The following is a 25,193-nucleotide window of genomic DNA, read 5'->3' as shown; positions in this document are numbered from 1 at the left end:
TTTTTTTCATTCTGCTAAACCAACTAAAATATCATCTTGACTGAAGTGAGATATCATGAGAAGGAATTGGATGATCCTCCCGCTCCCCAAAACTATTCTGCCAACAATGATAAAAGCTTGTACCCTTGCAACGTTCAGTAGAGCCCTGTCACCAATTTTAGAAACCTTTCAGGTGCAAATGATCAAATTCGCAAAAGTGCAAAATGGTAAAGTAGAGAAATGTATGCTAGAGCATCTAGCGAACTCTGTCTGCTGTAGTTGCCTGAATAAACAGCTGACATCCCTCCTTTTAAAATATGTCCTTACAGCTTCTCTGCTTCAAGTACATTAAAATATCTCATTTTAACTTCCACACTGAAGAGTGTTGTAATTGGGTTGACATACATGAAATCTCTGTCACTATCCTGCTGTGTTGGTGTCCACTAGTGCTTATCTCTCTCCCCTTTGGTCCTCCTTTCAACATTCCCAACTCTGCATGCCACCTGCTTTCATGTCCTGCTAGGACTCAACCTTTTAACACTTTCAAGTGAAATGTGAGCAAGACGGTATGCAACTGAAGATTTATCAGAATCCTTTACATCTATGATGCTCTTGTTGAGAGCTTGACTGACTTTTCTTTGAGCTGCTGTAACGTTCCCTGTCAGTCAGTCATAAATCACTGCAGACTGATTGGTTTGTAGTCAAAGACAGGGAATTGCAAAAGGAATGGGGGTGATGTAGATAAAGGCAACAAGGCGGAGTCCAATGGTAGAGTGACAGAAGGAGGTCAGGAATGTGAGCTGGGCATGCTGGGAAATCAACAGGTCCCGAGTTGTGTCTGTGTGTGAATCTCGGATCATGAAGTCAGGTTAGGGGTATGAAGGGGGAGCAGGTTTGTTCTGGAAACCAGATGTGCTTGTTCTCACTGAGCTTCTAGTATCTTCTTTACATAAAGAAATGGTCCTTCCACAGAACTGATGACCTTCTTCAAAGCCTGGGTCAGCCCCTGTAGAGATGATTAAACATCAAACCCAGAGTTCTTAATTAACCACACTTTGATTATGTCCGGTAATTAAAGCCTTCTTTGTTTTCTTTCATGTCCTCACGGAGTTCTTCTGTCTTCCCTCACTTCTCACTGTGATTCCTTTTGTCTTTCTCCTCGCCAACACCCTCTCTGCTTTTGTTTCTCCTTGAGTCACTCTCCTCTTCCTATCTCTTTCTCCTGTTGTGTTATGACAGCATTATTGAAAGACTCCTCCACCAGCCCCCGTCATGCACATAGGCAATCATAAACTCACAAAAGACCATCAAATAGAATAAATGAACTGTTCTCTGCATTTGCCTGTCCTGCAGTGCATTTTTAAGTAGGAGTTTTACTTCAGTGGCTGTTCAATTTTATTATATCTCTGGACAGTACCTTTGAAGTTCTCAGTTGAAAAGGCAGTGCATCAGCAGCACACTCTCTGCAGAAACTTGCAACAAAGTAAACCTATTTCACTTAACTTTGATGTATAAACTTTGTGCAATGCAGTGTCTTGACTTAATGCAACCTCTGTTAAATGGTGCCTTCGTTTTCTTGCATTTGAAACACATTCCGCTGTTAGCGGTATTATTAGCTATACCGCGACCTCTATAAAAACTGAGTGTTAAAATTAAAGTCCCTGTAGAGTCAACTACTGAAATAATTCCAGCCACTGGGCTTGACGGTAGCAGTGACCCAAGCCCACGAGTCAAACAGAGCTGTTGCACATAGGCCTGTCAGACAATAAGTGTGTGTGACAGGTGACATTTCCACTGTGTAAAAGCTTCAAAGATGACTGCTGCTCACCAAAGGATCCAATTTCAGCCGTTAAAGTGGAGTCCCCCACCAAGAGTGAAATCCGTTTGATATATTTGCTCCAGACAGTGTGTAACATTAAGCGTAGATTCAGGTATAATTTTCTTCAAAATTCTGCAGTAACCCTCAATTTGATACTATTTTGGTGAGCTAGAAGTTTTACAATATTTATTAAACTTCAAAAAGCTTTTGAAAGGCAGCAGAGATTAACATGTTGAAGCCTTACATAACACAACTTTTCTACTTTTGAGCTGGTTTTCCGAAGTTTGTTCACATTATTCCTTCTGCAAAATCCACTAAGATGCTGGCTTGTTTTTTGGGCACAACTTGGTTATTTGATCATTGCTTATGCAGTTTTGCTTAGATGCGATCTGCATTTTGTTGCCTTGTACTTCCAACTGGTGTAATGACAGTATGCATTTGGCATGAAAGCAGAAGTTACAGGAAAGCAGTTTGTTTCAATGGCCAATCATGTGTAGGGAGCAGTGTTTTTGAACTCCTTGAACTTTTAATGTCAGCCCATGTGTCCATCAGGACACATGGGCTGACATTAAAAGTCTCTCTTCACATTGACAGACACAAAGTGTCTGATATGCAGTGAGCACCAGACACCATTTCGACTCTTGAGTCAAGAATTTTACCCTTATGTAACCCTGAAAATCTTTAGCCAGAGGGAGGTGAATTAACTCTTTCACTTTTGTCATGAATGTTTTGTACCACATAAACATATTAAAAATAAAAGTTGCAAAATCCAGTCTATTAATCATGTCAAACATTCTAAAAACTTTTTAGTCACCCCTACTATTTTGTAGAGGTGACTAGAAAGCAGTGACACAGTGTGGCAAAGAAACAATCATTTCATTTGAGGTTTGACAAAGGAAACAATATTCTGAGGATATACTAAGCGTATAGGAATGCACTGACCAATTTTGTTTTAAGTGCACCTCGTTTGCAACAAGTTGGAGCATCATGCTCACAGGTTGAAGCATCACGCGGTTGCTGCAACACCCAGTTGCTGCTGATGTGTCAGTTACACATATGTGATGCATATCTCTTGTTCTAACACATCCCAAAGGTGCTCTGTTGAAAACTCTGTAGGTCACTGGATTACATTGAACTAATGGTAAATTTCTAGAAACTAGTTTGAGATGATTTGAGTTCATAGAAGATGGACATGGCCAGCAACAGTAAGGGAGACTGTGGCATTTAAATTATGCTTAATTTAGATTGAAGTATTACAAGAAAATATTCCCCACACCATCTCACCCCTACCAAAATCTTGTAAAACATCTTCAAGAAGCAAGAGATGAAACCCAGTTTTCTTCTGTTTCAGCATGACTCTGATAGACTATTGAAATTCAACATGAATTTTCTTAGGTTATTTTGAACAAAAACTTCAAGGCTGTAGTGTATTTATGAGAGCATCTTAACCTGGAAAGTCAAATCAGTCGGAAAGGTTAACGTTTGGACAGTCTCTGGTTGATAATGACTCATCCTGTCTTTAGCTCCCTTATCAGGGCTTTGTTTGGTCTAGACAAACTTAACGTTTTCATCATGTGTATGATCATTAAAGTCTTTAGACTTTATGACCCACCAGGTAGCAATTTGTCCCTGGGAATCTCTGATTCTGGATGACCTCACCTCTGGATGACTGGGAAGGGACTGAGAACACCCACGCTTGTGTTTTTGCTGTGTCTGGCTTTTAACTGTGTAACCACATCAATATGTGCAGGGTTGCTTCAGCTTGCCTTCAAGTGTCAGAGGTTAGTGAGCCATTTGATATTTTGTTGTACTTGCCTGGGTGTCTGTAACAGTTTGATTCACTTGTGAGAGATTTACTTGACATATTCACTGCTGAGATCACCGTGTCAGTTTTGCTCACTTACTGTAAAAGTTGCGTTGATATGTATCTGACATTTTGGTGACTGTTTTTCTTGAAAAAAAAAAGCTGAAAAGCAGCTTAGTGTGACATAAATGAGTTTTAGAATTGGAATATGTTCATCCATTTATTTGACACTGAATCTTTGATTGGAAATAAAATCAATTTCTAAAAACAACATGAAGAAAAAAAAAACATAATTTCCTGATATTTTCATCTTTGACAACTATAAAATGGCAAAAATAAATACAAAATTAGACCAGAACAGCAGCTTACACACATAGCTGACATAGCATGTCAAATTTAATGAAAAACCTTTGAACATTTTGACAAATCCATTTTAAAACCACTTCTATCTGAGAGGCCATGTAGACTTAAGCATGCATTCTTTACTAGGCAGAAAAGAATGATTTTCAGTGATTTTAAAGGATCTTTCCCGTCTTTACATTTGAATTGAGTGTCTTGATAGATTGTCAGTAAGTAGGAGGTTGATTGCAAGCTAAACCCCCTGCTTTTACTCTGAATCAAGCAATCAGAAACTCATTTTATGGGTTTATGTGAATTATGCTCAGTTATTCCTACATGTTCACATTCATTTGCACATAACTGAGAAAATTTGCTAAATCACACGTACTTGTTGCAAAATAATCAGGAGGCATTGGATGGGTCTGAGCAAGCAAATGTTGACAACATAAAGCTGCAAATTTAACACACCAGAGGAAATAATTAAGGTAGTTTTAGTCATTTGTATTGCACATGTTTGAGAATGGTTGCTGAAAATAAACCATATCCGTGGTTCCTCAATTTAGATAGCTCAGGCTAGCTAGAACCTCAGAGTCATCGATCAGAATGCTCATCATATTTAGCCCTTTTTGGATATGCACTGCTGCCACATACTGCATCTCCACTAGAAGTAAGAAGTTCTAAAAAAAAAAAAAGCATCAGTTTATGCACTGGTCTAGCACTGCATGCTAGTATAACTAATCTCGCTATACAAGCACACTGGCAATGGCTCAGCTTAAAAAACAGCTCAGTTATCTTACACAGTAAATTACTGTAATTTATAGACTATAAGCCGCAACTTTTTCTCATGCTTTGAACACTGCAATACTACCAATGTGTACATCAATTTATTGTTCTTTTCATGTAAAATCTTTACAGCACTGTAGCACAGCCAACTGATAGAACAGGTTAGAAAAGAAACAGTTCAAAAAGACTAATGAACAATCGATGTAATTGTTTTACACCATGGCGACTGTTTGAGGTATAATTGTTGGATTCATTCTTTGTTGTTGCTGTGGATGTTTTGACAATGTTAATAGCCTACTTTATAAGAGCTTCTGTGGTAATGAGAAATATTTAAAAAAGATGGTGTTGTCGTTGTGAAATTAACATAAGTTAAACATGGTGTTGCAGAATACTGAATTTCACAGTTTCGATCCCAACAGTCGTGCGCTATTTGGAACATGACTTCAACAAGAGCAACAAACATGCTTCAAAGATGCAATTGCTATTCATCCATATCCCTGTTATTCCCTTGCATTTAGACATGTGAAACATGCAGTTTTCAATCAATCAGCATACATGGCAAGAACAGAGACATTGCAACAGCATAATTCTATTTGACCAAAGTTGTCTCAGTTCTCTTTATCAATTTTGTCAGTTTTTTTATATAGCACACAAAAGGCTAAAAAAAGGATCAATATTAAGCTGCAAAGATTTCTAAAAAGAGAACCAAAAGAGACCCTGAATCATATTTAAAAAAGAGCTCTGTCATTGTAACCCATATCACTTGCTATTGTATGTAGCCAAAGGAGAAACACTTCTCTGCTTATCTGATTATCTGATTTCTGTGCTTAAAGAACTTGAGAGAAATAAAAAAAAGAGCACTGCAATAAGAAAAGTAAAACAAGTGACGTACAATGCAGTGGAGACAGAATATCTCAAATCAATTTTTGAACCTCTAACCCTCTAAGTTTGTTGCTTTTGTTAAAGTTAAAGATTTTTTTCCTTCTACAGGAGAAAAAAGTCAATTAAGAGAGTTTGGACAGGGCTTTCCATCTAAACGCCTCAAAGGAGGCAGCCACAACGCCAGGATGTTTTCACAGCTGTAGGGGACAACTTACCTTTGTCCTTGGTTTGTCAATAAGTACCCAGGGACTGAAGAGATGTCCAATGAGTCATTAGAAGCAATGGACTATAGGTGAGTTAATGGTGTGTTCATTGACCCGGGGCTTGTGCTCAGACGATGATTGGATGTGACTCATCTGCCAAACACAAACGGACAATAACTGGTTCGCTGAGCAAGAAGAAAGAGCTAAAGTTATGTGGCCACTCATGAGTGTCTACAGTAAATCCTTCTTTTTGGGACTGGTGTGTGTATGTTTTGATTCTAAAGTGTAGTTCAGGGAAGCGAGGCTTTTCTCTTGATCCTTGGTCTGTCCGGTTCTCAATGAAAAACAGCAGAGGGGATTTGGTTTCTCTGTGTGTTAGATTCAAGATGAAACAAAGGAATTGGTTTCAGTCACAGTTTCTTTGATTTGCACGTGCAAGGTCTTTACTTATTTACCAACATCTTGCATGTTTTTCAGTTCCACAGTTTCCATTCATTGGCTTGATTAAAGAATAAAATGATCAAAGCAAAAAATTCCAAATGCAGCGTGAAATTCTTTCCATCTAGACATATCTGTTTTTATGTTTGTGTTTTAGTCCAAAGGATAAATGAAGTTAATTCAGCCAACCGAAGGGTGGAAGTGAATTTAAAGGCTCCCTCAGGGTTTCCTCTCAAAAGAGTCGACAGAGAAATCGATATCTTTCCACTTCCCCTCTTTCGCTCTTTTTCCCTCTCAGGCAAATGTGATGCGTACACATATGTATTCATCCATGTCTGTCTGTTCCTCTGACTGTAAGCAAGAGCCAGAGCACACAGACATATTTGTTCGATGTCAGACCTTTTGAAAGCAGACATCTATGTAGTATGTTTTAAATTTAAACCTCTTAAAGTACTGGATTTTTGTGCTTCTTTGATTGAAATGTGAAGATTGTTTTGATTCTGCAAAACACGTTTAACCATGTAGTTAATAGAAAGGATGGGCTTTTGAATAAAGATAAGATCAAGTTAAGATTTTTAATTAGACATTTGATCCACAAATGATCAGAAATGTCTTGCTTTGATCCAGGAAAAAAATACAGCACTAACATATCAATATAAATATTGTATGCTATATTTACTAATAAACAATAAATACTCAAAATATGTCGCTCACTAGGTAATACTGGGGTTTGGCCCTCCTTTCAAAGGTAGTTCAACCTTTGGCTTGAACTACCTTTCAAGCCAAACGTACTTGGCTTGAATTATTTATTCATTTGTGTTGTATTATTGGGGCTGAGGATGACATCTACTTCTTCTTTATCTAATGTAGTTGTGATGCTTGACTCCTTTTTTTTTTTTTTTTTTTTTTTTTTGTCCGTCCAGACGGACATTTTTAGATGCCGTTTCACCTAAAAGGCATCTTGGTAAAAAGACATTCTTTTTTAGATGCCTTATTACCTTTACATAATCCCCACTGTATTCCTACTGTCATGTCTCAGAATGTGGCTCTGCCTTTTGAAATTGCAAATACTTATCCATTCAATATTTGTTAAAGTGGTATTTATGTCTGGGTGGGCAGTGTGGCATGGTTCAGATTATGGGTTCAAATTCCAGCTGGGGCCTGTAAATATGTATGCCAGCTTCTTCCCACAGTTCAGAAAATATGCATCTTTGGTCTGCCACACTGAATTGATCGTAGGTTTGCGTAAATGATTGCTCTTTGATGGTCTGGATCTATCCGTTTTACTCTGCTTTCAATCTTATTCACATAGAAGTCAATTACTATGTTTCCATTAATTTATATTTGTTACCCTTGTAAAATGTGCTTGTTCATTGTCTTCTCTGCAAATAATCGTGGTTATATGTAGTGTAGCAGTGACATTAGCCTAAATGTTTAAACATTTTATTTTGAGAAAAGAAATAATGAACTTTTTGTGACAGAAGTTGTTTTAAGTTGAAAGAAATCAACTTTATAAAGCTAGGTTAATAGTTCATGCATTCAACCAGGCACAGGAGGGCACACGCTTACAACCTTACTTCAAAACAAAAAAAATAAAATAAATCTCCCGTAAAGACAAGGTTTTGCGTTCACTGATGTATTTTCTTCCTGTTTCATTAAGAAACCAGGTTTCCGTTCATTGTGAAGTTATATGATGCACCTTGTAATTACTCCCTTCAGTCCATATTTTCTCCTGGATTGCTCTTTGCCATTTTGTGCTTGTTTTTCCCCAACCTGTTTGATCTAGAGTCATATTTCACAGCTCTGTCTGTTTCTGTTTAGTTGTTTTTTCCTGTTATAGAACTCCTGGATTGTTTACCTTCCTGCTTGTAGCCTCTTAGTCCTGCCTTTGAGTTCTTCATTCCTTGACCATGATTTATGATATGAAGTCTTATATAATCTACCTTGTACATAGCATGTGAAATGTTATGTTGAGATTTATAAATTTAAGGTATGGATTAAGGCCATGCAACATAGTCTTAAGCAACAATATAAATGATTCAAGTAAAGCTACCTAATTAGCTGTGTTGAGCTGAAAATTAAGGTTTTTTTTTTTTTGTTTAAATGAAAGCTAATCCTACTGTAGAGCCAGGAAACTTAATAGTCTTGATGTGTTTCAAAGCACAGAAGTGATTTTTGTAATACGCCTATCTCAAGGAAAAAGTGTTTTGAGTCATATCCTCCTCATTAGACATTTTTTTTGGCATAGAGCTATGATAAACTATTAGTCTTAGACATAACGAAAGGAACAACCCAAACTTTAAAAAGAGGAGATATCAGTTAATTCTATGACTAGATCAGAAATCGCCAATGGAGTAACCAGCTGCAGCACTGAGACGATCACAGCTGTTGTTTGTGAGCATAAAGTGGTTCTTTTATCTTCAGCAGTTTTTACGTTTTAGCAACTTTGCGAATCAATAAACCCTCTACCATCACATTTAGCCACATCAGTTGGCTCTGGCAGCTGCACGTGTTTTTCTCCATGTCCAAGTGCCTCTGCACTACATTGGTGTAGTGCAGTTAAACCTTCTTCAGTAAATCACACTGATTATAATTGGATTTTGCACAAAAACTGCATCCCTCGCTAACATATAGTATTTTCATGACAGTTGGAAGGCATGTGGTTATGGTTTTCTGTTGACATCAGAGAAACATAATTTGGAATTATCGCAGAAATTATATCGGTTTGAAAACTATAAGAATGTTAGTTTCAAATAAAAAAAAAATTGCCAATGCAATTAAATGCTGACTAGGCTTGCCAGAGAGTTTTTAGATTCCTCTGTTTGGTGACAGTTTATTACGTCTCCAAGACACTACCTATCGTATCTTTGTGTGTGTGTGTGTGTGGGTGTGTGTGTGTGTGTGTGGGTGTGTGTATGTATCTGTAGGTGAATTTTCTGGATTGAAAATAAGAGTAGCACACAAGGTTAGTACAGAGAAGGCAGTCCTTGCTTACTTTTTGTTGATGCCTTTGGGAGGGCAAAAATGTGTCCCTGAAGTTGTGTTATGTCATGCCCACAATGAAACAATGAAACACTTCTTTCTCTGTAATTGGTTGCTCCAACAGAAGCATTATGGTTGTCTGAATCACCACAGTCACTCTGTATTTTCCTTTCAACTTTAGTTTCTTGTCTTCTCTGCCACTTTACTGCGGCAGCAGCTTTTAGTGCCTCAGATGTGCCCTTGTCTGCCCCAGTTTCTTGCACTGAAAATGACAGCAAACTGTGAACAAACCACATCTGACAGCGACCTAGATCAGCAAACAACTGAGATGAAAGGAAACAGAGTTCCTAAAATACTATTTGATGATACACCTTGATCTGTTATCTAGTGAGGATATTTAAGCACTTTTTATAAAAGAAGGAAACATCATAATACACTAAGACTTGATAAGTAATTTAATGCAGTGGAACATTTGTTGCTGTTCAGTCTTATTTTAAATGTTTAATCTCCTGTACTCTTGTCATTTTAATAGAACAATGTTTGTACAGAGAAGATATAACGTAGAACATTTGTTCAGTGGTTACTAGTATTGGTCCTTGAGCACCAATATTCTACAACTTTTAGATGCATCTCTGGCACGAGGAATCTTGATCCAAATTGTTTGTTTCTCTGTATATCTGTTTATTTGTTAGTTTTGTTCAGTTGTAAAGCATCACCAACCAATGCATAAAACCCCATTGATCTGAAGAATAACAGTTTTCCAGCAGGAGACCACCCCATGGCATTTGTTTTTTTGCATTTAAGGTCACACAGAAATCTCTCATTTCCATATACCACATTTAAGCTGCAAAAACTGGCTAACCCTTTCATTAGTTTCCTTTTCCAATTCCTTCCCTACCTTGTTTGGCAGCGCAGAGGAGGGGTAAACTTCAAACACAGAGATGGCTTGAAGGCAGCTAAGCTCCAGCTTTAAGTGTTTTGTGACATGGTCTTCACATGAATTATGTTTATAGGTCTGTTCCACTTCATACACACCATCTGAAGGAAAGAGATTATTCAGTACAGACTGTAACATTGGAAAAACTGACCTTTTAAGCTTCTGCTGGTCGAAACTCATTGTTCACTAAAGTACTGCTGACTGAAGAATCACTATGTCAAAGTACAGAACTTCTGTTATGTTCTGCATGTAGCTATTTTTGATTGACTTTAGATGTCACTATATTCTACCAACTTTTTTGTTATTAGCAGAATATGTAAGAAATACCCAACAAATCAAGTCTGCCCATTACTGAGAAAATTGCCCATGCACCAGTTTCATTCTGGGTTATATAGATCCTTACCTTTAGGAAGAGTAGTGCGGAACACACTTGTGGCTTATTTGATGTGCAAATACCACATGACATCACCTAAATTGTGCACTCCACTTTCACTGTTTCAGATGAATTCGAAATCTGAGGTCAGACTGGATTTACGAGAATAAATAAATTAATGGGACAGTGTTTTAAATGGCTGTTTGAAAGGGATCCCTTCAATTCCTTTCAACAGTCTGTAAAACCCATCGCCAGATAAAAATTCATGACAAACAGCCTCTTTTCACTTAACACTTCTGTTATCAGCTGAAAGTCTCGCACTGTAGACACATTGTAGAAACTAGATCTTTCTTTGAAACCGCTTTTTGCATTTCTGTGCTTTCTCTAACCCAACTTTACTCAAAAAGTCTAAGCCAACAAAACTGTCATTTTTGTGTGTACTTCACTCAGTAACAACACTAACTGAAGAGTGTTATTGTCACTGCTACCAAGATTGCACTTTGAAAAGTCTATTCATTGATTAAGGGTCCAGGCCGTTTCCAGTCACTAGGACACATCATAGTGCATCTTTACTCTAGATGGAGCTAATGTAGATATGGGAAGTAAATGAGAAAAAATATGTATTTTAAGCATTCTAAAAAAAATTAAAACATGCATTTTCAATATTACACAGAATTAAAGCATTTTTAGGAAGAGGTTAAACATGTAGCCCTTGTGTTTACATCAAGGCTTTAGTTTAAGATTGATGACTTGGGCCTTGTGAGCTGAGCAGTATAAGACGATATTAAATCATCTAAAAGGCCTCTATTTTACCCTGTATCACCCTCACTTCATTCTTTCAGAACAAAACAGACCTTAGAGACAAATAAATATATTAACCAGCAGAATAAGATCTTTTTTCTGATCTTTATCTGGGCTCTGTAGCAGTCACTGATCACAGTCCTTCTTGCTGAATTTACTTGGAATTGCATTGCAGTCTTTTCAGTCGGAGGCTGAATGCAGGATGTGTTTACCTGCAGACTTCAGTTATCAGTGGAGTTGATACTTGAGGGTTTTTATTTACCCCTGAAGTATCTGGTTGGTAGATTTTTACTGGAATGAGCCCCAATTTATGACTGCCAGAGTCTGCAGTATGTGGTTAATAAATAATAACTAATGAGCTATGGGCTGTTTTGGCAAATGTCTGCTTTAAATTTGCGAGATGAGACATAAATTGTATTCCCTAGATAGAAATTCCTGTTACTGTAAAGTAATGCTATCATTCTTCTCCAGTTTCTGTCTCAATATAAATGGATTTAATTCAGATATTCCTTAATGCATTTCAACATAGTTTTTTTTTACTAATGTAGTGTTTTTCTGAAAGTACCCATTTTCTATTTACTTTTAGAGGGGGAGTCTAGCATCTCAGTTTAAACGTTTATCAGCTATGCTGCTTTTAGGCTTTGATCATATTCCTAATTAAGGCTTAATTTAAATATTATGAGTCAAAAATATGTAATGCAATGTTTGAATTCCTAGAACTTAAAGTTTCCACAGAAAATAACATTGATCGCATATTAATTAGAAAGATAAAGAGTCGTCCTGCTTTTCACAGAGCTCCACTTCAGTCAGAGAGTATATAAGATTGTTTCCCATCTGCGCTGTAGTACTAATAAGACACAAATAATTTCAGAGGCTAGCATTTGGTTCTAAGTTCAGAGCCTGACTTTGGGTTTACCAGAGATAACTGACTCCTTTTTTAAATTCAACACATTTGGCTGCAAAGCAACAGACACTTTACTGTAATTATGTCCTATGTAAAGTTTTAACTTCCCGCCTTGCTTTGAAACCTTAAGAATTAATATGCTAAGATTCCTAAGGTATACACCCTTTATTGGGTTGCAATTTAGAAAAAAAATATCAAACTAATTCGCATGGCTCTTAGTTGTTCTCACATATATGTCTTATTTAACTTCCCCCCCGCCCCTCCTAAATCAGAATTATATTTCCCTGATGCCTTTGACAAGAGCCATTGGTTGGTTTTTGATTTAAGTGAATTCCTTCAAACATTATTTCTGTGATTTAAGTACTTTTTTATGACATGCCCATGGCAGTATGGTTTTTTTTTCATCACATTATATGTAGTGTAGGGTAGTACTCCCTTTTCTCCCTGTTGTTACTTCAATCTATCAGTCAGCTGTGGATGGCAGCTTTTTGACGAAAAACCCTCTGAAATTTCAGTCTTCTTGAAACTACAAAACGTTTGCAGTAGCAAATAACACCAAAAACATAAATCATTGTCTGGATACAAGAGTAATGTCATCCATCGCTCTTTTCAGACAATTTTGTGTTTGTTGGATGTCATGTGGTCTGCTGGTAAAATAAACAGTGCAGTCCAGGCTTTTTACCAGAGCAGAAAAGATGTCTAACTAGCAAGCTAACACCAATGTGCCAGGTTTCTAACTTTACAATCAACCTTATGGGGGTCCCAACAATAAACTCACAATAATCTTCAGCATAATCCTTAATATATTGACCATGCTTACTTTTTACTTTCAGCTAGTGTTATTTTTACATTTTTATGTACATTTTTAGTCACTGAATTTATGTTTAGTAATAAAATCAATTAGATTTTTTTAAAAATTGGTTTAATACAGAAAAAAAAACTAAAGTAATGTTTTAACTGCATAACTCTCTGGGAATGGATGTTTAAAATATATTTTCACAGAGTCTATGTGCTTCAGACAAGTTTGTTTGGCCCATATGGAGACATTTCAATAGCTTGCATTCTTTCTACAACTTCAATAAATTACAACAAACAGTAGTAAAATATTTTATATAAAAAAAATTAAAAAAAAGATAGATTTCCCTCCACACCAGGTCGATGAGTACAAAATCTCCTGGTGTGTACAGTAGCGCCCCCAGGTGTACGGCTTCTTGGATTTCAAGTTTAGCCTGCAGTTTCCCTCTTGCTCTCGTTTCGATAGAGTTTAATACGACCCTATTCACTTTATCCCTGCCAGCACAGCTCGTTCAGTTAGGATGTGACTAAAACTTCACTTTTTCCAAGTCTCTCTCTCTCTCTCTCTCTATCTTTTTCACCCCGTTAACAGAGAAGCTGAGCCGACAGCTGCCCTGTGCCTCTGAGCGTCTCCGATACATTCTTACAGTATCAAACACTAAGAAAAATTGAAGCAGGGATCAAATATATTCTGTCCCCACACTCACTCTGAAATCTGGGGATTTTTCTTCTCTCAAAAGGGGGCATGAAAGGGTTTGGCTGTGAGGTGACGTCACTGGTGAGACTCACATGCTTTCCAGCTCCTCGGTGAAAGCTTGTGATGAGACTGACGCAGCACTTTTGTACAAGATTATGAAGACTGAAGAAGGGGATTTTTGCTTAACTGTAATCACCAGCTGGAGGTTTTGATTCTTTTTCAGGAAACTGTGACGCAGAAGAAAAGTTTCCATCTTTTTTTTTCTTTGCTTCATTTCTTTTTCTCCACCCCTCTCACTTTAAACCAGTCAAAATCATCTAAAAAAAAATAAAATATGTAATCGGATTTTGTGCCTTTGGTGAGTACTTAACAGACAAAGTAGCAGCAAAACAATAATTCAAATAATTTGGCAGCTGTTTTGCTAGAAATTAATGTTTATTATTATAATTTAATTCTTTGATTAATATGCAACCTATATCTGACTTTTTCACGGCATCCCAATTCCAATCTCCACACCCAAAAGCCAAATCCGATTTGCGCCACTTCCATATGTGGTACTAAATCGAATACGTATCCAATTATTTCTACTGTGTGAACGTGGCATTACATCTCTTGTTATATAGTAAGTTATTTAAATGACAACAGTGGAGGGGGAAAAACAAGGCTACACAAAGAGTACATATTTTAGAATTAAAAAACAACAGAACTTGAGAGTGATTTCATTTAAAAAATAAAATAAAACTTTCTTTTTCTCTAATGCATCTGTTTTGAAGTGCCGTTGCATGTGAAGTTCATCGGGTGATGGTAGTAACACTATGTGGATGGTTCCACATGTGGTCTGTCCCTGGAGGCTTGTTGTTTTCACAGAACAGATGCTGAGTTTTGACACTCTGGTGGCAGCCCTGACCTGCAAAGCTTTCTCCAGAATGTGAACCTCACTCAAAAATCACCCAACTTAACAACAACAAAAAAAATCCTCAGAGGAGATTTGGTGTTTCCAACATTTGATAAATCTATTTCTCAAGAACTACATACTAACAAAAAAATTACAAAATCCTGTCTTTTCAGTTTTCTAAAAAGTTACCAAACAAGCCCATTGTCGCCCCGTATGTGAGGCTTTATTAAAAAAAACAAAAACAAAATCTGGATCAAAGTCTAACCTCCAACTCCCCTCACTGCGATCCAAGCTGCATGCATTCCTGAACACTGAGAAATATGTGGAGACCTTTAAGTGTTTGCTGTAGATCAATGTTACGACATTGTTCTGACATTTTGCTGTTCTTTCAGCTGGACACGAACCTCTGTAGAGTTTCCTCAAAGTCCTCTTTCTGACCCCTTCATCCGCCACAAAGATCAGCCTGAAAAATGCCACAAATGCACCCAGACAGCAGTCAAAGCGATGTTCCCTTTTACCCTCTCTTTTTTAGCAGATTGAATGTTAATTGTGTTTGGGACCAAATGCTTCTCTGTGCTGCAAATATCATAATGCATTTGTTTGTTTTACGATCCCCTGATATTAGGTTTTGACAGGCATACTGTGCGAGTTCTCGCACCATTGAGACGTCGACGGAAGTATGCTAAGTTGCTGATTGAGGCCAACAGCTCACATGGCGACATCTGTCACTTAACGTGAAGCTCAAAATCATCAATTATTCACAGCCAAAACACTTTTAAAAGTACCAATAAAGTGAGCATTTATAGATAAGCAAATTACTTTATATCCTAAATCCTTGTAGACATGCTCTACATAATGAATATTTTTTAGATGGATGAAGTTCTTCAGCTTGCTGTAAATCCCATACTCATTGTGAAAGCAATGTTTCTGTTGACATTGTAGGGCACAACTGATAAATATTTCATACTTGTTACTGTTTGCAATGCTAAATGGATTTTATTAAGCCCAATCATTCTTGTCTTGCACCAGAAGGTACAAAAGTGCACTCATGGGCCAAACACAATTAGGCTAAATGCCTTTTATTACTCCATAAACATTATTAGATCTACATTTCTATGACAACAAAACACATATTTACAACTGTGGTTTGCTGCACTTGCAATGATTTACATGTGTGCCTTGAATTTTGGTTCCCTTATTTGTTCGTTTAAGCATTTCTACTGCTTTCTCCCACCCATTATTACTGTAGGTTGATAGTGCCTTGCACAAATATTCTCACCTGTAGAATTTTTCTACATTTTATTATGTAGCAGCAGCTATGCAATTTTAATGTACTTTGTATTTTTGGGGCGACAAGCAACACAAAATAGGTTCATAGCTGGTGAACCATTCATGTGAACCATTCCATTTTTGCCAGTGCCTAGTTTGATTGAGCAGAAAATGCCCTGCTCTTTGGACCTTATAGCTTGGACAAGATCCTTGTTGAGTTCTCCCCTCTGAGAGGGGAGAATGAAAAGGAATGACAATTCCTTGTCATTTAAATATGACAAGGAATTTTAACATCTCATTTAAAACGCATTTGTCTTCTTCCCATTTCACATGTAGATATCTGAAATGAGAGTTTTTTCTATTGATGAATTAAATTTTAGCCAATGTATTAACTTAAATAAAGAAGGCACATACATTTATTTATGCATGAAATTTTGACTGGAGATGTAGTGTTGTGCATCATTTTGACGCCTGTTTCGTCATGCACGTGGACTGTGGAACTAACAGAAGTTAAAACATTTGGAATGACAGCGAAACTAAGTCATCACTGCATTTGCTAAAATTCAAAGTTGCATGCAGCTGCTTAACTCCTGCAAGCAGAATTATCCCTCTGTTTGGAAAAAGCCCACAGAAAAAGGATAGCTGTTTAAAAATACCACAGGGGTTTTTTGCTTGTTAGCTGGCCTACAAAGGAGTATATTCTTCAAACATGGGGGCATCACAGAGGGCATATCTGTACTAATATCAAACTAATGATGCAAATGTTTGAAAACCACAGAATGCCAACAAACTGGCAACCAGGAAGAGGTAAATGCATTCAAATTTGTCAGCCCCCCCACCCCCCAAGAATTTTAATACATAGATATCATCTTGTGTTGTATGTATAATGGGTATAAATTTTCAAACCTGCTATTCTATTGCTTGTGTTTTAGGATGAGATGTTTTACTGCTTGTAACCCTCTACTGGTGGACTGGGATACACTTAGGATTCAGACACAAAATTTTGGAGAGGTGACATTTGGATTTGATTGAAGTATTATCAAGTCCTCCCTTTCTTCCTTCTTTCATCTTGGAATCTTGGAGAACTGAAATAACAAAGAAACAAGCCTGTAGTTTGCAAAATGATTTCTATCGCCTGCTTTATAAAAGGGTATCATGTTACTTGGAAATAAACAGGTGTGAAAACACAAGTTATAATTGTGTGCAATTGTGTTTTTTTTTATTTCTCCAATGGCTTTGGATGATTTTTTAAAAAACAACTTTTTTTTAAATAAAAGAATCATCATCCCAATGCCATTCCAATCAGTTGATGTTTTATTTTTACATTTTACTGCAGTTTTTGTAATTTCTTGTTCTTCTATATGGCTAAGAATAACTAAGCTGGGATTACTGAATTGATTTATCCTTTGATCAGATTTCAAAGCACCAATATTTTCAGACAACCCCAACTTAGACCCCAGTCTCCCAATTTTTTCACCTTTGCTTGTTTATCTTTACATGACTTAAAAAAAAGGAGATGGAAACAAAGTCATAAGGCTTATCTGACCTGCTGTATGGTGTTTACTGGGCGAGTTCTGTCTCATTGTTCTTTTGTGTCACTGTAGCAGCAGGCTACGGGACCGTCAGATGGCCTCATAGTGCCACATTCATTTCTACAGATTGCCTCTGATGTCACACCTCTCACTTCACATTCTCATTACTTCAACGTGTTATTAATTTATTTAATCAAAGTCTGCTTATATCCTGCTCCCAAGAAACTCAAAATGGCAGCAGATTTAACAGTCTGCTTTATAAGCGTGCTTCCAGCAGTCTGGGATGGATTGCAGTCAAAACACAAATGTCCACTTACTCAAAACCTCAGTGTTTAATGACATTATATAAAAAGACTACTCAGTGGGCCTGTATATTTGTATCGAGGACATTTGGTCCACACATCTGACCTGTTGGTGGCGGTGGTGTTCCATTAAGTTGTTTGCCAACCGCCATTAAAACAGAAGTAGAAGAAGAAGAGGAACCAACTGCAGTACAGACAGCATCACACCAAGCAACAGGATCAACCTCACCTCCTCACTAAGATGGGAATTTCTGACATCTCCTCACTCAGTAGAGACTGAATCACTCTGAAGCTACGACTCCTTGGCAGAGTTTTTAAGGCTGATGCATGGTGAATCATTTTGGCTTTAACACAAGCCCCTGTTGTGTGCCACAGACAATGTTCGATAATTCAGAATTAAACACAGACATCAACACAAGTTGTTGCCTGTTAATTTTTATAGCATGTTAGCTGATAACGTAAAAAAAAAAAAAAGATTCTGTCATATTTTTGTTTGAAATAAGATTCATCTTTTAAATCAGTTCATTCAGCCTCATCTAGGCTCATGTTTTCTTCCATCTTTGAAATGTTGAGATCAGTTTTACTTTTTATTCACAGTAGAGATCATAAAGCTCTTCAGGCTCGTTTTCTGCATCCCGTTTGTATCACAGAAAGCAAACCGCGTGCCATTTTACCCTCTTTGCTCAAGTTCAATAATACAAGTGCCGTCTAGTTCTTCCAAAACTCACAGGTGGCTCATTCTCTGCGGTGACTGAAGGATCGACTTCTCAGAGGCAGATTGGCACAGGCTGAGACACTGAGCTGAAAAGCCTGAGGTAAAATCCTCACCTGCTCTTTTAACTGTTCAATCCCCGACTGTTTTGATTTATTTTGTCTCCTTTCGGCATTTGTTTGGGTCTCCTTTCAGCAGTGGAAGGATTTAACGCTCAGGGATTAGTCAAAGTAAGACCCATTTGCAGTTTTGATGGGGGGAAAAAAAAAAAAATCAGGAAAGGAACTTCAATGTCGCACCAGCACAAAACCAATGTGAGAGCACATATGTGAACAAAGTTAAGTCACACCCATGCAAAACACAGATTGCTGCTCCATAAATAACCCTCACTCTGAGTCAACATGTCTTTCTCACCCTTTATTACATGATTAAATAAATGCTGATGCATAAGGCCTTCATGCCTGCATATCCGAACCACAGGTAGAGTAACAGCACATTTCATCTTTGCACATTTCTGCTTTTCGTTCCGTACTAGCCGGTGCTTTAAAGTTTTTTGTTTTTTTTTGTTTTGTGTGACTGTCCAGATCACGTCCGTCAGTGTGTGTTTTTTTTTTAATTCTGTGCCAAAGGAAAAAAAAAAGGGGGTTTGGTGAAGGAGGGAGGCCTCTGCTCCAACACATGGTGCCCAGACTAAACAACAAGATGAACGTTTCCTGAATCCAACTTGGCACAGAAGCACCCCAATCTGCCCATGTGTCTTGGCTGAATGGCTGAAAGGCTTGCATTCAAAACGGGATGAAAGGAGAGGTTAGAGGAGGAATGGGGTGAAATTAGTACAGTCGGATTGAAGGAAAGATGATAGAAGGGCTCAGTTTGGTCATTTCAGTGTCCCATGTAAAAGTATTCAGACCTCTTGAATATTTTTTACATTTTGTCACAACTGCAAATCCCAATGAATTGATTAGGATTTTATTTGCTAGACAAACACAAAGTTGCACATAATTATGAAGTGGACAAAAAATTACAAATATAAATAAAAATCTGAAATGGGATGAATTTATTTTCAGCTTCTTTGAAGTCAGCACTTTGTAAAACAGCTGCAGGTGTATTGGGATACCAACTTTTGCAGACCCAGAATATTTTTGCCCATTCAAAGTTGATCAAGCTGAAATTAATTAAACAAGCTTCTGTGAACTGAAATTTCAAAGTTTTGTCTATAATTTTCAGTTAGATTTTGGCTTTGGCCATTCTCACACATGACTGTTCTTCTGTCTAATTCACCCTATTTGTAGCTTTGGCCACAATAGAGATCACTGTTCTGCTTCAGGTTGAACCTCCATGATGGTAAATTTTCTTCCAGGAATGAAGGAACCTGAAAGAATCCAAGGCGTGTGGTAGAAAATAGTTTCCTTTCTAGATAGCTTCTTGCATTTTTGTGCATCCTCCAGCTTAATTTTAAACAAGTCACTGATCCTTATTCATTCAGTAATATCCACCACACTGAGGAGAGTTGGCATTAGCTTGACCTGGTCACTGTTAAGTGTTGTCCACTCCCCCTGCCCTTACTGCTCTGTACTCGCATGTAGCACCTTAGCTCTTCTTTTGTTTAAAATGAGCATTGGCCAGCTTGCTGGGGAAATAATAATTGAGCGTTTTTAAAGAAGGGGTTGGGGCAGTATTGAGAAAATTCTTGGCAGACTATGGGAGAGACTGAGGCTCTGTAGGGGCTATGAAGGGTTGAGTCGGCTGTGGTTTTTAACAACAAGCTGTTAGATTTGGAGAGAAAGTTCCAGACACACCCCCAGCCCTAACTGAGCACTGCACCTCCTTTTCCCATATGCCTTAAAAATGTATCTGTCTCAGTAAGACGATTTAGCAGGAAGCCCTCCCTCCACCTTCACTCTTTCTCTTTTGGTCTTGTGACTGAGGAGAATCAGATTCCCAAATGGCGGCAAGAGGTTAAAACACCTTTTAAAGTACGGAGGGAACACACAAATGGATGGACGCCTGCATGTGACAAGCCTCTGACAAACAACTTTTTAGAGAGAGAGAGAGAGAGACAGAGAGAGAGAAGGGAAGGGGCTAGCAGTAGTTTCTTGGATGGCCTGATTGGAGCATAAACAACAGTCCAGGAAGTGCTGAAGTAAGAGCGAGAGAGAGGTTGGGAGGGGAAATCAGGAGATCTGCCGGCAGAGAGCAAAAAGTTTTAGGGCTGCGGGGAGCAGAGTGTTCATTTGCGTCGCTGTGGTTGTTTCCAGTGGGAACAGAAAAAGAAATCTTATCAGGACATACTGTGTTACAGAAAGAGTTCAGGGTGAGTAGCTGCATCTCATACAATAACATACTCTCTCACAGAGAGCTGATAGAAGCAAGGATGTTTTGTCTTCAACCATTACCCCCTTTTTTTTTTCTATTTGTCTGTTCCCGCTGTGGATTCACGCAGACGGAAATAAACTTGTTTTACTTAAGAAGTGTCTCCACACTTGCAGTATGTAATGTTGTCTATACCAGGACTTGGAGGTTTTTCATTCAGCTCACTGTTCTTAAAGTGTTGCTACTTTCTGATGCTGACCCTGGCTCTGGAAGCTGCTTGTTTTGCATGGTTGTTTTTATTTTTTGGGAGGTGAGAGGGCCTGAAATTCAGCCAACCATTCAGCACAGGGCAGGAAAAAAAAAAACAGAAAGAAGGGAGAGAAAAAAGGGATCCACTAATGTGTGTGGCTTTGTCTAATTAAGCTGATGGGGGGAGAGGAGAGTGTCGAGGGGTCAGATCATGAGAGGTGAACTGGGGAAAAAACAAAACAAAAACATTTTTACAAGACACAGTCCTCACACTATCTGTCATTTTAACTGTCTGGGATCTGTAAAGTCCAAGCAAGCTGAACTTTTCTCAACCTTTGAACCTTTTTCGTCTTTTCAGATCACAGAGAGATGATATCTGCAGCGTCAAAGTAGCTTCTTGTGTATCAGATTTACTGTGGATTTGGTCTCGTTTGGATCTAATGGATTGCAGTATTTTCCTACTGGGAAGACTCTTCATTCCTGCACTCAAATTAAACATTAGTGTTAGAGGAATCTTGGACTTAGCTGCTGTAAAATCTGTAAGGGAGTCCTAATTAGAGACGATTTCTATGTTATCTCCATAGTTTCCTCTGGATTTTTTCTGTAACTCTGAAGACCATTTGCTTTTTTCCTTGCCTCTAGAAACTTTAAGCATATGTATAATTTATCAAGGTACAACCAAAATATTACATATTTATTGTTTTACTACAGTTGATTTCAAAGAGTCAGAATATAACAGACAAATTAATCTATTTCAGTTATTTATTTAAGAAAGTGAATTTCATTATGGCCTACAGGTAAAGAAAAGTCAAGATACAGTTCCACTGAAAATGAGAATATATTACGTCAGACCAATAAAAAACGTGTTTTTTAAATAGACGTTTTGTTTTTGCCAGGTTAAGATTGCTCGCACAAAAATTGCCCACCAGACAAATCTGGACACCCGGCACAAGTTGGATAAGCCACAGAAGGTTGCAAGTGTAGAAGTATTATAGAGGACCATATTCAGTCATGTCATTTGAAAGTTTAGTGGAAGAAAAGAATGTATCACAAAAGTTGCACAAGCAACATCAACAAGATAAATAAAGGATCTTTCCTATGCTGAGTGAACCTCAGTGGTCCTTTTTAGATGTAAGAACATTTTATATTTCATTTGTAAAACAAGGTACCAGTGTAAAGGAGAAGTTGAGTAAGGTGTACTCTGAAGTTTCCATAGTAAGTCATGTCATCTCCAGGTGTTGGTTTTATTTTGTCCAGGGTCAGTCAAAATTGAACTTTTAGAACTCTTCATGCTTCTTTCTTCAAGCTTAATGAGGACATGGATTTTCATTTTCCTGCAAGACTTGGCACCTACTCACACTGCCACATGTATCAACACATGCTTAAAAGATCTCTGGACAAAAAACTGATCTGATCGTTTATTCATTATTTATTTAGAATCGTTTATTTTTAAGAGAAAAATCAGAGACACCAGACACATCAATGCAGACTAAGCAAAGACAGTGAATAAAGCAACCTGTCTAAATGCCTCTGTGCCAAGCAGCAACTTGCAATATGGACATTTCTGTAATACACATTCTGTTTTTTCTTGGCATTCTGTATTATTCAGATTTTCTGAGAAACTGAATTGTTTCTCAGAATGGTAAGCTAAATGAGCTTCACTTTCTAAATTGCTGAATTAAATGAACTTGTTAGCTCCTGAATCGCAAGTTGCCGTTGTAATTTGTTGTGTCTGTTTGAGCTGCGAGTACATCAGCCTCAGTCTTCCTGCTGGGAAACACGATGAAAAGACAGAAGATGAGTTTTCCTCTCAAAAAGACAAACGAGCTTTCACCCTTACACCCATTTGAGAGCTCCCAAAATTCATCATCCATCACCAGTTTTGGCATTTTGGCTGAACTTAACTGTCTCACAGATTTTATGTGTGCTTTGCTGATATAGCAAGTTGTCTTTTTTTTACAAGACCACAGGAAACTGTTATTAAGTGTAAGGCAATGCTTTGGCTGCCAGTGTAATATAGCTGTGCTGTTTTTCTAAGTGCTGGCATATGAGGCGCAGCGATTTTGGCAGTGCTTTTATAAGGAGAGGTACTCTAGCTTTGGATCATATGCTTCAAGTTGTCTAACATTATCAGACAACTAACAAGTATTGAATTTGAATGCTTTAATACCAATCTGAACTAACATGTCGGATCAGCCAAAGCATTTTCCATTTGTGACATAGATCAAGCACTTGAGCCAGTTATCTTATCTGACCTACAACAGAGTTTGATGGCTCTCATTGAGCATAGATATTTGTGATTACTCACCTGCACCAATGGCATGTGGTGAGTGAAGCAGAAGACGTCGTTGGGATACAAATCTGTATTTATTATGGAATTTTGTGAGAGATCTGACCAGAAGTTTCTCCATTAAGCTGGCTGCACCGTCATCTTTCTGTGTGGCCCAAGTCAGCTGTCGACACATTGAGTTCTTGAACTTGATCAAGCCTTCTGAGATAACATCCATTATCAGTCCTAGGCATGGTTAGAGACGGATGTGATTAAACATGCCCACACAATGGAAATCTCAAAGGCTTTGGTAGGCTTCTGCTCACATAAACAGAGTCTAATATTAGGGCAGACACACCCTTTTTTATAAAACACATTGTTAATCTAAGTCAATATTACTCTAAAGTTTTCCCAATATTTTTATGTTTGGCCAGCAGTTAGCTCCCATATTTTGCTAAATACGGTTTAGCTAATGAGTGGTTTACTGTGTTTGGTATTTGCACTTATTCAGAAAACTATTGACTGATAAACTCAATATTAAGCCACACAAGATGGGAAATGAGTGCTGACATTTGTTACTGGAAAAGAAGCAGTTTGTATAAATACATAACATGTATTTGTATAAATAAATACATAAGATGTATACTCAACAGAAAGATACTCAATGCTCAACAAAATCTTTTCTGTTGAGCATTGTTAGAGACAGGGATGTGTGATTTGCTCAAATGAGGATTATACAATGAAAATAGTGTAGGATAGCTAATGAAGACTTTGACTGGGTAAAATGAAAATTTTCCCTTTGATTTTTGTGTCGGAAGAGCATTTTAATCAGCTCAGGCAAGTTTCCCTATATCTACTGATTAGCAGTAACCCCGCAGCATGGTGCCATCACCACCATGTCCCACTATGGGGATGGTATGTTCTTGTTGACGTAAAGATGATCGGTTTAACGGTGCTTTATGAAATGTTTGAAGTTTGAACTATTTGTTATATGTTGCTGCTTTAAACTTCTTCACAACTTTGTCCCTAACCTGTCAGCTATGTTTCTTGGTCTTCATGATGCTGTGTGGTTTATTAGTGTTCTCAAACAAAACTCTGACGCAAGATTTATACCTACATTAAATTATACACGGGTTGTTGGTTGCACTAGATGTGATTTAGGTGTGTCATAGTAAAATAAAAAAGGAGCTGGATACAAATGCACATCTCGTATCACTGGTACCTCTTTGCAAAGAGAAATTGAAATCTGTGTATTCATTTCCTTCCACTTGACAATAATGCAGTACTTTGAGCTGTTCTGCCACATAAAATCTGAATAAAATGCAAAAAAGTTTATTATGGCGCAGATGCAAAATTTGGATGAGGTTAAGTAACATGATAAAAAAAAATACTGAAAAAAGACATTGATACTGTTAACCTGTTGTGGGGTTTTTTTCTTTCAAGATAAATACCCCTGTGTCTCCCATTTATCAAGTCTCTCAGGCTTTTGGTCAGACATGGTGCCTCTTGCTGTAAAGGCTACCAGGGTCTGCTTGTGCCAGTGATGGACGACCTTTGTATACAAATGAACAAAAGCTTTATGACTGAGCTAGTGCTGTGGTGAACCCTTAGGGAAATGTATGACAATCATGTTTGAGAGGGTTAAAATGTGATAAAGATTTGAATTAGCCTCCATCAACAACTTACAAATATGCCCACATGCCACAGTTTTTTTTTTTTTTTTTTTAAAGTATACATCACCGAAGGTTTTGTTATCCTCGCAAAGCATTAATTAAGAAATGGCTGAATTTGAGAATTAAGGCCGACTAATCCCAATAAATATGGATGAGACTTCCAGCCTTGTTAAAAACCTGCAGCGGCTTGCCCTTGTCCTTCAGATTTGTGCTTTTTAAAAAAAAATGCTTTCTATGGATTGA

At 37.7% G+C, this 25,193-nt stretch overlaps 1 protein-coding gene across 20 annotated transcripts in view; it reads left to right on the top strand.

Annotated features, from left to right (window-relative positions):
- Positions 1-25,193, top strand: part of kiaa1217 (KIAA1217 ortholog) — a 104,238-nt gene that overhangs the window by 4,672 nt on the left and 74,373 nt on the right. The window contains exon 1 of one of the 20 annotated variants that reach the window (XM_015049467.1): positions 20,612-20,760. The exons of the other annotated variants lie outside the window; for them this stretch is intronic. The gene's annotated coding sequence lies outside the window, so the exon portion shown is untranslated. Of the gene's footprint in view, positions 1-20,611; positions 20,761-25,193 lie in introns of those variants that run through there. 20 annotated transcript variants of the gene reach the window in all.

This window comes from Poecilia latipinna, unplaced genomic scaffold, assembly GCF_001443285.1.
Source record: "Poecilia latipinna isolate Pla-1442-1.1 unplaced genomic scaffold, P_latipinna-1.0 Scaffold948, whole genome shotgun sequence".
Taxonomy (NCBI): domain Eukaryota; kingdom Metazoa; phylum Chordata; class Actinopteri; order Cyprinodontiformes; family Poeciliidae; genus Poecilia; species Poecilia latipinna.
This window is presented reverse-complemented; position numbering and strand designations above follow the sequence as displayed.